This window comes from Rhagoletis pomonella, unplaced genomic scaffold (genome assembly GCF_013731165.1).
Source record: "Rhagoletis pomonella isolate Grant_MI unplaced genomic scaffold, Rhpom_1.0 Rhpom_scaffold_00007, whole genome shotgun sequence".
NCBI lineage: Eukaryota > Metazoa > Arthropoda > Insecta > Diptera > Tephritidae > Rhagoletis > Rhagoletis pomonella.
This window is the reverse complement of record NW_023458561.1, coordinates 13,560,889-13,572,448: the sequence shown is the minus strand read 5'-3', so window position 1 is coordinate 13,572,448 and position 11,560 is coordinate 13,560,889. Positions and strand designations below refer to the sequence as shown.

The 11,560-nt window shown below is 35.8% G+C and overlaps 1 protein-coding gene across 1 annotated transcript in view; it reads left to right on the top strand.

Moving 5' to 3' along the window:
* Window positions 1-10,195: 10,195 nt before the first annotated feature.
* Window positions 10,196-11,560, top strand: part of LOC118742346 (alpha-1,3-mannosyl-glycoprotein 2-beta-N-acetylglucosaminyltransferase) — a 9,742-nt gene continuing 8,377 nt past the window's right edge. Inside the window, exons 1-2 of the mRNA XM_036474345.1 lie at window positions 10,196-10,387; window positions 10,610-10,919. The gene's annotated coding sequence lies outside the window, so the exon portion shown is untranslated. The remainder of the gene's footprint in view (window positions 10,388-10,609; window positions 10,920-11,560) is intronic.

Genomic DNA, 11,560 nt, shown 5'->3' with positions numbered 1-11,560 from the left:
AGTCTGATGAGGAAATGGGGTGATTTCCGAAATAGCTATCACTTCTACCATTTTTTCAAATTATTGTTGCTTTTCCACCATAAATTTTCATTTAAAAAACGGCCTCGAGCTCAATATAAATTGTTGAATATAATTTTTGGTTTCTTACAAATTATGAGATGTATACTTAAAAAAAAGAAAATTGGATACATTTGGATACAGTTTTGGCTTGGTCAGTGATAAATTTTCTTGAGACGGCGCGGCAACACTGTACCTGCTATGTCATCAGATGATAGGTAATGATCAAAGAGTGGGTATGTTCTCAAATGCAAAGGCATATCGTGAAAATAACGCCCAATAACAACAACCGCAGTGCGCCAAACAGATGTGAAGTATCGCATAAATTTATACTTTTGCCAATTTAGTAATAATAGATGGTCCTGATTTGCAGTAATTAATTTGAGAAAGAATCCTTAATCTCAAAAGATTTCACCGTATATGTCTATATCTGTGGTCATAAGTAATAACCGCCTGAGTCGACTTAAGAAAGAATTGAGTTATATAAGCTATCGTTTTCTGCAACTACTATTCCATGTGTACGTCAAAACTCCCATCTCGTTAGCTGGGCTATTTAAAAAGCTATAGATATTTTGGTTTACCCATAAGGTTAACATTATGTACCGCCTTGTAGCGCACTTCCAATACCGCGTATGTTTAAGTGTTCCTTTAAGCGAGAAAGCTGTTTTATTACTAACATTTGCAAAGTTATTGTTGTTTAAATAAAAAAGATCATTAGTTAAAACTGGCTTCAAACTCAATAAAAATGTTTAATATTTCCTTGCAGATCATAGAATTAGGCACCCAAATTACAGAATAAAACATCTGTTACGGCAACGTTCAACTTATAGGAATAGTGTGATGGTTAGCCTTCTCCCACAAAAATCAAAGTTATAACAAAGAAAATTAACTATATAAATAAAATACTACTAATAATAACACATATGTTAGTGTTTGGCCAAGCTTCTCCTCCGACTTGTGGCGTGCGCCTTGATATTGTCACACAAAGCGGAGGGACCTACAGTTTTACGCCCACTCCGAACGGTGATTTTATTTTTATGAGATGCTGTTTCTCAAGGCAGAAATACACTCGGAGGTTTACCATTGCCTGCCGAGGGACGACCGCTGTTATGAAAAAACCTTTTTTCTATATTTTTTGCGATGTTGCTTTGACCAGGGCTTGAACACAGGCGCTGCAGAGTGGAAGCGCGCACTGCTGACCACTACACCACAGCGACCGACAATAAATAAAATATACTATGATAACATACTTTTTATTGCCTGAAATTTAAGTCCGCGATGTTGGCAACATTCGGTTTCAGCAAGTTATCGTGTGATATCACACCTCTGGATTTTTTTCTTTGGGGTTATGTGAAGTCAAAATTTTTCGTCGATAAGCCAGCTATGATTCAAAACTTTATTGTAATAGTAAAGATTATGTTTTAAGTGTTTTATTACAAAAAAAAAAAACAAAGGTCTAGATGGATCACCCTGACATCCATTACAATTGAATGAAAAATTTCAGGATATATAGATTATGGAGCTCATAAAAATATTTTCGTTTCTAAATACGTTGTATATGCGTTAAGCAGGGCTGCAAACCAGTTTTGACCGAACCGCCGCTTTTTTCGGGCTTCAAACCGAACCGTGATTATATTGAAATGCCAAAACCGAATCGAAAACTTCTCCTAAAAATGGTTCGGTTCTGTTCAAAATTCAAATCGGCTAAAGCAAGTTTCAAGTCTTGTAATACACAACTTTTCCTAAAAATGTAATCCTTATGGTAAAACTGATAATTTTTTTTTGTTTGATAGCAACAAATCAAGGTTAATTTATAATTGCATTCGCGTACATGTTAATTATTGAAAGTTATTAAAAACTATCAGCATTTTGCGTTCGCGTACGCAAAAAATTTGCAAAGTAGGGGAAATTTATGGAGCAAAGTGACCAAGGCGAATTCATACAAGGTGGTGTTACTGGCGAATTTAGATTACAACAATAACAACTACATGTATTTTGTATTTAAGGTGTTATGTCGAACCTCAATTTACCCCAAAGTACACATGTATTTTGTTTTTGCTTTTGATGGGTGTGCTGTCAAATCAGTAAAAGCAAAAACAAAATACATCTAAGGCGAAGAAATCAGCTGATTTTACAACACCATCTACTATATATTTGTGAAAGTATGTATGTACCCAACAAGCAAAATAAACTTAAAGAAAGGTTTTTCTAAGTTTTCAATTATAAACATTAAGCTTACAAAACGTTGATTTTTTGTTTATAAAACGCTTGAAAGTAAGCGTAATATAATCGAAAAGGACCATTGGTTATAAGCGTAGAAATATAAACTTGTAATAAATGTTCAAAAGAATGCTTTTTATAAGCGTCAAAGTGTAAACTTATAATAAAGGTTCAAAAAAAGTTGTTTATAAGCGTATGAATGTAAACTTACTTAACATTTCCAAAAGAAAGCTTTTTATAAACATTTTTATAACCCTTTATTTAAAGATATTTCATTAAAAACTCATACATAGATTGCTAACCATCTAGAAACTAAACGAAATGCGAATTTTCGGCGGACTCATCTAGAGTCGCGAAAATATAAATAGGGAATAGACATTTTACCATACAAATTCACGATAACACACAAAAATTAAGCATAAAAAAGTTAATTTTTACATCTTGTTGCGTGCTTTCAATTACATGCGGTTATTGGCAAATTGTAAAAAACGACATCGATGCAGCTATATATTGCGCTTCATCACCGCCATTCTCATTGATGAACTTTTCTGAAAAATATTTAATAAATTTTTAATTGAATATTAAACTAAGAAAGGATAAAGAGAACTCATCATTTGAAGACTCGAATGCTCCACCGATTAGCGCAGCGGGTCCTGGATTGGATTACGATTGAAAAAATGTTATATTTACTACTTCATGTCGTTGGCATTTGCATTTCATTTATAAGTTTAAGTTATTTATATAAACATTCGCTCTCTAAACTTATTAAAGGTTTATTTGAAAAAACTTTTAATAAGGTTAATATTAAAAATGCTTATTTAACGCTTATTATAGCAAACTTACTTTAAGTTATTTTTAAAAATATTTACTGAAATCCCTGTTGGGTATGTATGTATGTATGTATGTGCCAGGTTGCAGTCTAAACGGACGGACAGAATTGAACAAAATATTGACAGAGTATTTCCATGACAATAATAGGGTGAAAAAATTGGGATCTGACTAGGGGGCGTGGCTCGGGCCATGGGCGTGAAATTTTGAATCAGCCATAACTTCCAGACCATAAGTCACATGAACTTGCAACATGGTATGCAGACATGTCAATGGTAGATGCCTATAGGAGGGTATATATAAACGAGTATGCAAAAGGGGGGTGGCACATCCCATAGGCGTGGAATTTTTTATCAGCTATAACGTCGGAACCATAAGTCTCACGAACTTGAAATTTGGTATGCAGTTATAGGTGCAATCCCGTATTCCTCGGACTCGGACTAGTAAAACTGTCAAAAAATAAAAATTCGCTCAGAGCGAGAGAGTAACACTGAAAAGTACGGGATCGCTTTCTAGTAAAAAAATGGTAACTTCTGTCAACTTCAACATAAAAAATTCTCGGACTAAAACTGGTAACTTCTGACAGAGAGAGAACCGTATTTACTCTCTTTTTTGTCCTCTCAATAGTCAGAGAACCGGGTACGGGATCGATTTCCAGTAAAATCTGACTGATTCTGACTATTTCTGACTAGTCCGGACTCGTACGGGATCGCAACATACAAAGAACGTTGTTATAAGAAGGGACAACTCGTTATAATTGTGGCGAAAGTGCGCAACAGGGGCTAGCCTTCTCTTTTCATCCAATCAAAAATACGCACTAAGGCAAAGGAAAAGGCACGCCCCTGTTGCGCACTTTCGCTACAGTTATAACGAGTTGTCCCTTCTTGTTATTTACGTTCTTTGATACATATTTGGTATGTGCTTATAATAAGGTCTATATAAATGAGTTTGTAAAAGGAGGCGTGGAGCATCCAATAGGCGTGGATTTTTTATCATCTATAACTTCGGAACCATAAGTCCCTCGAACTTGAATTTTAATATGCAGATATATCAATGGTAGGTGCTATACGAACTTGAAATCTGGTATGCAGACATATAAATGGTAGGTGCTTATAGGAGGGTATGTATGAAGGAGTTTGTAAAAGGGGGCGTGGCACATCCCATAGGCGTGGAATATTTATCAGCTATAACGTCGGAACCATGAGTCACACGAACTTGAAATTTGGTATGCAGACATATTAATAATAGGTGCTTATACGAGGGTATATATAAACGAGTTTGTAAAAGGGGGCGTGGTACATCCCATAGGCGTGGAATTTTTCATCAGGTATAACCTCGGAACCATAAGTCTCACGGACTTGAAATTTGGTAGGCAGGTTTAGCTATGATAGGTGCTCATAAAAATATAAATATAAATGAGTTTGTAAAAGATGGCGTGGCAAATCCCATAGGCGTGGAAATTTTTATCAGCTATAGCTTCAAAACCATAAGTCACATGAAATTTAAATTTGGTATGCAGACATATCTATGGTAGGTGCTTTTAGTAAGGTGTATATGAATGAGTTTATAAAAGGGGGCATGGCACATCCCGTAGGCGTGGAATTTTGAATCGGCCATAAATTGGGAACCGTAAGTCACATGATCTTGAAATTTGGTATTCAGACATAGGTATCTATGGCAAGTGTTCAGAGTAAAGTATATATAAATGAGTTTGTAAAACGGGGATATACATATATGTATTCATCCATTAGATAACTTGGATATTTTAAACTGTTTTTTTTTTTAAACCTTACCGTCTTTAGATTATTTTGAAATGGAAAGATTAAATCGTTTTTTAATTCCGCGATGCTGTTAAATGAAAAAGTTTCATTTATAATGAATAAAACTCCTTCCGAATTAAACATTCTACCAGAAAAGTGCAGCTATACTAAAACAACTAATCGAATAGGCAGCTAAACGGAATGTACCGTAGTAGAATAATTTTAATTTAGAAATTTTATCGTTACCTTAATCCACCTAATATTACGGTTCCCAGACGTACTGATTTTATCAGTACAGTACTGATTTTTCAACTCTTGTGCTGATTTTATTGGCGCATATTCATAGTCATATTTAGTTCACAACTAAGGCGAAATTATCCTCTATTCTAACAGAGTCACAAAACTTAGCTCATCACTGTTGTGATTTCAAGTGCGCCGAGAAATGTGTCACAAAAAATTCGATTTTGAGTGCTAGAAAAATACACAAAAATTAAAAAAATTTAATTGAAGCGGCATATTTTTTGAGCGACAAGCTTTGGGGCCCGGTAGAAATCACAGCAGTGATGAGCTAAAATTTGTGACTTTGTTAGAATACGGCTGTAAGTTACAACCAAAGCAATTCATAGTCGCCTTAGTTTCGACTTTTCTGGCTAAGTACCAACTTAAACTTTAGTTTCGGCTGCAATTGCAATTAAGTCGTAACTAGGATGAAGTATTTTATTAAATTAAGGAAAAAAAGACGAAATATGTAAAAATTAATTTGGCAGAGCGTGACTGATAATATTGAATGATCTCCAATTGAAATTTACAAAGAGCGATCCATTTAAATCGGAAGATGAAATTAAATGCGTATTACAATTCGAATGAGGCTGCATCACAATTTTATAATTGGAATGATTCACATATATAAATGCTCAAATTATAAGTCAATTTCATGCTTGTTCTTTTAAAGCAAATTAGTACATGACATTTAGATATGTGTTTGTATGTTTCACAGCATGCTTTCGATAAGCATCGACTTCACATCATTGCGGTAGTTCAGGCTATTTCACACAATTAACAAGAAACTTATACCTTACTCTTTTGCATAAACATGCAATGAAAGTAAAAATTACATAAACGGATGATCATACTTGATACTATTTAAAAAAATGTAATTTTACCAAAATATCGTAAAGAAAAATCGATACATTTTCACACTCGTTTTGCAATATCGTAAAACTAAGTTGAAACTACTTAGAATAAGTCTGAAATGCGACTATGAATAGAAGTGAATCTTAAGTTGGTACTTAAATTTAAGTTGCAACTTTATTAGTTTCGACTTACAGCCCTATTCTGTTGCCCTCACAAAAATCTCCACACTCACTGTTGTGAGGTTTCTGACTATTGTGAGGTTATCCCTATGCTGGCGTAAATTCGAAAGCTCATACGCTCACAATTGTGAGAAAATTTATGATGATGAGACCCTCACAAGAGAAAAACAGCCGATTTTTTTGAGCAAATGTTTTGTTAATTTTCGTTCGCTATCAGTGTCTGTGTTATTTTTTTTTTAACTAAAATATATTCAGTAATGGCAGTTATTTCTTGTTTTTTCGGCAGTTTCGGAAGAGCTAGAGCAGGCATGGGATTTCATTTCCATACAAACTTTTGCACCAAGTTGTGGATTGCAAACTGTGTGAAGTACTGGAGCTACTCCTGCTTTGTTATTTATGTTATGTTTAAGCGGCTGGACGATTCAACTGCAAGTCTCGGAGTCGACCTTCCAACTTACCCATCTTAGCCTCGACTTTGTCCTGTCTTTCCTCGATTTTTTCCTGTATTTGTGCAATCTTTGCATCCTGTGCTTCCAGTTGGGATGACATCTGCGCTGATACCGCTGATGATATACGTGTCTCCAGCGCTTGTATCTGCGATCTGACATCTGACGACAACTACGACCTTTGTGCTTCAAGCTGTGCTTCCAGCTGCGATGACATGCGTGTTTCCTGCATTTGCAGGTGGGATGAAATCTGTGGCATGGCAGCCAATAACGTGTCCATATCCATAGCTGTTGATGACGAAGGAGCCTTTTGCTGTTCTTCAACCTCCCCAGATGTCGCTGCACATCCTTCGACGAACAAGCGGCCTCATCCTTTGCGGATGCATCGTCGAGTTCACCCTGGAGGTCGTATTTGTCCACGTCGATGCCTTCTGCTTCCATAGCTTCTCGCAACCGGGATAACAATTTCACTTTTCTTCCGGAGGTGGCCAAGTTATGCTTTTCCAACTCCTGTTTCAGCTCCTCAATCTTTAAGTCCTGAATTTTCGCCATATTCAGTAGTTTATCCTTCGGGATTCATTTAACAATCCCACTTCTGACACCAATTGTTACGATTATCCTTGGTAACTGTTGCGCTTGCACCTTCTGAACGCGTTGTTTTGCACTTCTGATCAACTGAACAGTTTCGTGTTAGATAATCGTAATATTTTTATGATCATTTAAGACAACAATTTGTGTGTTTTGAATTTGACAGCTAATGTATCAAGCCGTTCAGAAGGCGCATTATGATCACTGATTTTTTTAGCAACGGTTGCGCTCAACTTCTGCGCCTTCTGAACCTACCCCTTGAAACTCCATGATGCAATAATACAAGGTGGTATCAGTTGTGACAGCTTGATTTGACACTGCCTTAGCTCAGTTGAATAAGAAGAAAAACGGGAAGAAATGAGTCCCCATTTGGGGGAAAAATATAAAATTTTATATTTTCTTCTAAACAAAATTTGCTTTTTTATAGCATATTCGCAATGAAATGAAATAAAAAAAGATATAATACCTCTTTGAGAAAACAAAATATGTATACTGAGAAAAAAAACTATATTACTATACTAAGCAAAGAATTGTCAAGGAAGTAACACTGTTTCAGCTAAGGCAGTCGATATGGCGGAAATAGAACGAGAAGTTGCCAACCGATAACACCTTGTATTATTGCATCATGTTGAAACTCGTCCGGATTACCATGGAGTAATGAACTGAAGGTGGCACATTCCCGAAACAAACTTTTTGTTTATAAACAAGTGCAAACGTATTGTGTACTTTCAAGTGAAAAATCGAAGTAATTCGTGCGTTCTGAAGTTAAAAACGTTTTATTTGTAATAAAAACTTTATAAAAATGTCGTGTCGTGTGTTGAATTGCAGCAGCCGTAGGGCCAAAGGCCCCAAATGCATTTTTTTTGTTTCCCCGCGACGACGCCTTGGCCAGAAAGTGGGTAGAGTTCTGCCGGCAGGAGATGCCATACAATTTAGACACCAGCGTAATATGCATGAAGCACTTTACGGACCACTTACCACTTTTAAACACGACATGTTAAGTTGAAAACGTTGAAATACCACAAATTACAAATTAAAATCGGAGGTAAGCAAGCATCGACCACTTTCTGCAGGAAAACATGCGCTGCGACAAGATATTCAGCCTCATTGCGTATGTCGTAAATTAGGCTAAATGGTATGACCCGACAACATTGCCATTGTCTAGTGTCGTGCTGAAATAAGTAAACGACGAAAATCGTCGAAAACTACGCAGTGCTGCCAAATTTTCATTCTTATATATTCTTGTATATATTCTTTGTTTACCCATTGCCACAAATGTCATTCTGCGGCATGGTGAAATGAACTGAAGGTGGCGCATTCCCGAAAGCGCTACTTTGGTTTTGCCGAGTTTGACATTTATGGCAATACGCAAACAAACTTTTTGTTTAGAAACAAGTGCAAACGTATTGTGTACTTTCAAGTGAAAAATCGAAGTAATTCGTGCGTTCTGAAGTAAAAAAAGTTTTATTTGTAATAAAAACTTTATAAAAATGTCGTGTCGTGTGTTGAATTGCAGCAGGCGTAGGGGTAAAGCCCCCAAATGCAGTCGAGTGTAAACTTTAGGCAATGACGTGAAAAATTCGATACGATTCGACTCTCGAAAAACGACTTACGTTCGAAACGACTCTTGCAATGAGGGTGATTATCACTTTTTCTGCTCCTGCAATACAAACAAAAAATTCTAAATAGTTAATTAATACGACCTATTCTTTTGAACACATTTCAAGAGTGGTTATATATTTTTTGTTAACGTAGTGCTTAATTTGCTATATTCAAAGATGGCTTGAGAAATTGGTGAATCGAGAAGAAAACACGTTTTCTCACTGCAAATTCACAACTGTCAACTCATTGTTCTTCGCCATATTCTTTGTTTACCCGTTGCCACAAATGTCATTCTGCGAGAATGCGCAATCTTGTATTCTATTGGGGTGTTCACAGTTCGTTCCAAATAGTGTCTCAAAATGTAGACGTCTACATTTTAAGACGTTTTCTAACCGTAAAATCTGTGGTGTTTTTGTTTCCCATACAAAATTGGAAAACGACGCCGTCTACATTTTGTCACACTCAAAGGTATGTTTTTTACGCGTCTACATTTTGCAACCTCGCAGCAGGGTTGCATTATGGCAATACTAATCACATTTTTTTTATTTATTGGGCACGTTTTCCGTATTTGCATTTAATTTGAGCGCAATTTCTGATGAAAAGAAACAAATCAAGGAAAAGGAATAACAAATATTACGAATTGGTAATTAAGTTAAATAATTACAATTTTTCAGAAACAAAATCGAAAGGCGACATATAAACAATGCACGCAAACAAGAAATGTCTGGCAACACCAGCAAAGTTTTGAGACGATTTTGCGACGACTGCTAGAAAGGGGTGCTCACAGTTTGATGCTAAAAATGTCTCAAAATGTAGACGTCTACATTTTCAGACACAATTTGGAACGAACTGTGAACACCCCATATCATTCTTGATTCTGCGGGAATGCGCAATCTTGAATTCTATCGTTCTTGCCGGATTTCCCAAATACTTCGGTTCGTATCGCTGGATTGTTAAATAAATGCTCACGATGACCAAATTGTAGTACAATTAATTTTATTGTACAACAAACAATTTACAATACTTGCTAATACCGTAAAAACACTTTACAATACTCGTAAAAGGAACTCCTCAACTCCGCTGTGTCGTGGCGCTTATATACCTGTGCTCGCACTCATGGCAACTCTCGAACGTTCTGAAGTTCATCGCTCATTCTCTTTCGCTCGCTGTTCGCAGTGTTCTTCCAACTTGACGTTTCTCTTTGTGGAACATTCTACGTCATTCCCCGAACATTCTGCCTATTTGTCGTTGTTCGCTTTGTGTTGCCGCAGTATTCGTCACAATACGAACTCAGGACTTGGTTCAAAATTATCGATACCAAAATTACTTGGTATCGAACGAAAAGTATCGAGCATGTACTTGTATTTACTCTTATCGTTTCATTCCTAATTATATGCAAAACAGCTGTAGATAAATGGAGATGCGACGTTTGCATAGTTGATTTTGTAGCACATATTTTATTAAAAACAACACGATTTTCGGAAAGCCGCTAAAAGTTCAATCAAGGGCTAAAAATTATTACTAAATTGTACATTTTACCAGGTCAAATATATCTGCTTATATGTATAAGGTGGTAAGTATAAGATGGCTAAACCGTGCAAATTATGCCTTGCCGCGGTGAAAACAAAATTAATCATATTAGTTTACCTGAAAATTTCGTGTGTTTACATACTGATATATGTACATATGTATGTTTTGGACTAAAACAAATATTCATTGCGGTAAAGCGTATGTGTGTGTACATAAGTTTTCTGTTAATAATTTAAAATTTAATAACAATAATTTTCACCTAAAGCTGTAGCATATTTTATTGGAGCTAGTGCTACCAAATGAAAAACCTGTAACATTTCAAACTACGAATCCCATATACGAATGCGGCGGGTATGTAGCGCTGTCGGCGAAATGACTCCCCCAATTGGACACGTTTAATTTTGGTAGTGGAGCGTGAAGTTCTAAGCACTTTAACTGAAGGTTGTGTGGATTATAGTCACTGGAAGTATTGCCAGTATGGTCAGCAAGTGGAGGGGCTGCTTGAGCCTATAATTGAAATTAAAATTGCCTACGGAGCTACGGAAACTCATTCGTATACATATTGTACAGAAGAGGTAAGTGACGATTTTGATAAAATGGTTTATTTTAATTGCGGAACAACCGTTCAGCTATGGGAAAACTAAAAATGCAGACCAATAGTACTTTTTACGCTGATTTCAACTATATAAATATTATTTGGCGCAATTGAAAAGTAGAGAAGATATGAGGTTAAATTTTTTTTCTAAATATTAAAATATTAATATTTTCTAAACTACGTAAGCGATTGAAAAAGTAATGATTCCAAAATAAAACCAAGTAATCTATCTCCAAGCTGATAATGATTCAATTATTAATGGTTTTGTAAGTAGCTATTTTTGACCCACCCACAGGGATGGTTTTTGGAAGCAGGAGAAAAAGGAAAGAATTCAATCACACTTCCTGAATGGTAGCGAAATTCTACAAAAAGGCATGGATAATGGTGCATCGTGGTGTTTTAATACAAAACCGAATTTGATTTAATTATTTACATCGAATATAACCCCTGACTGTTATTAAAAATAAATTTTGCTATGAATATACCAAAGTTGCGTACGTCAGACGGCACATAACTCAAGATGGATGGTCCTCTTGAGCAATTTTTTTATTGTTTGTCAGCTTTGTAAATTCTCTGCGGTACTTTTTACATAAGATGGATATGAAGAACCTATTTGTTTGT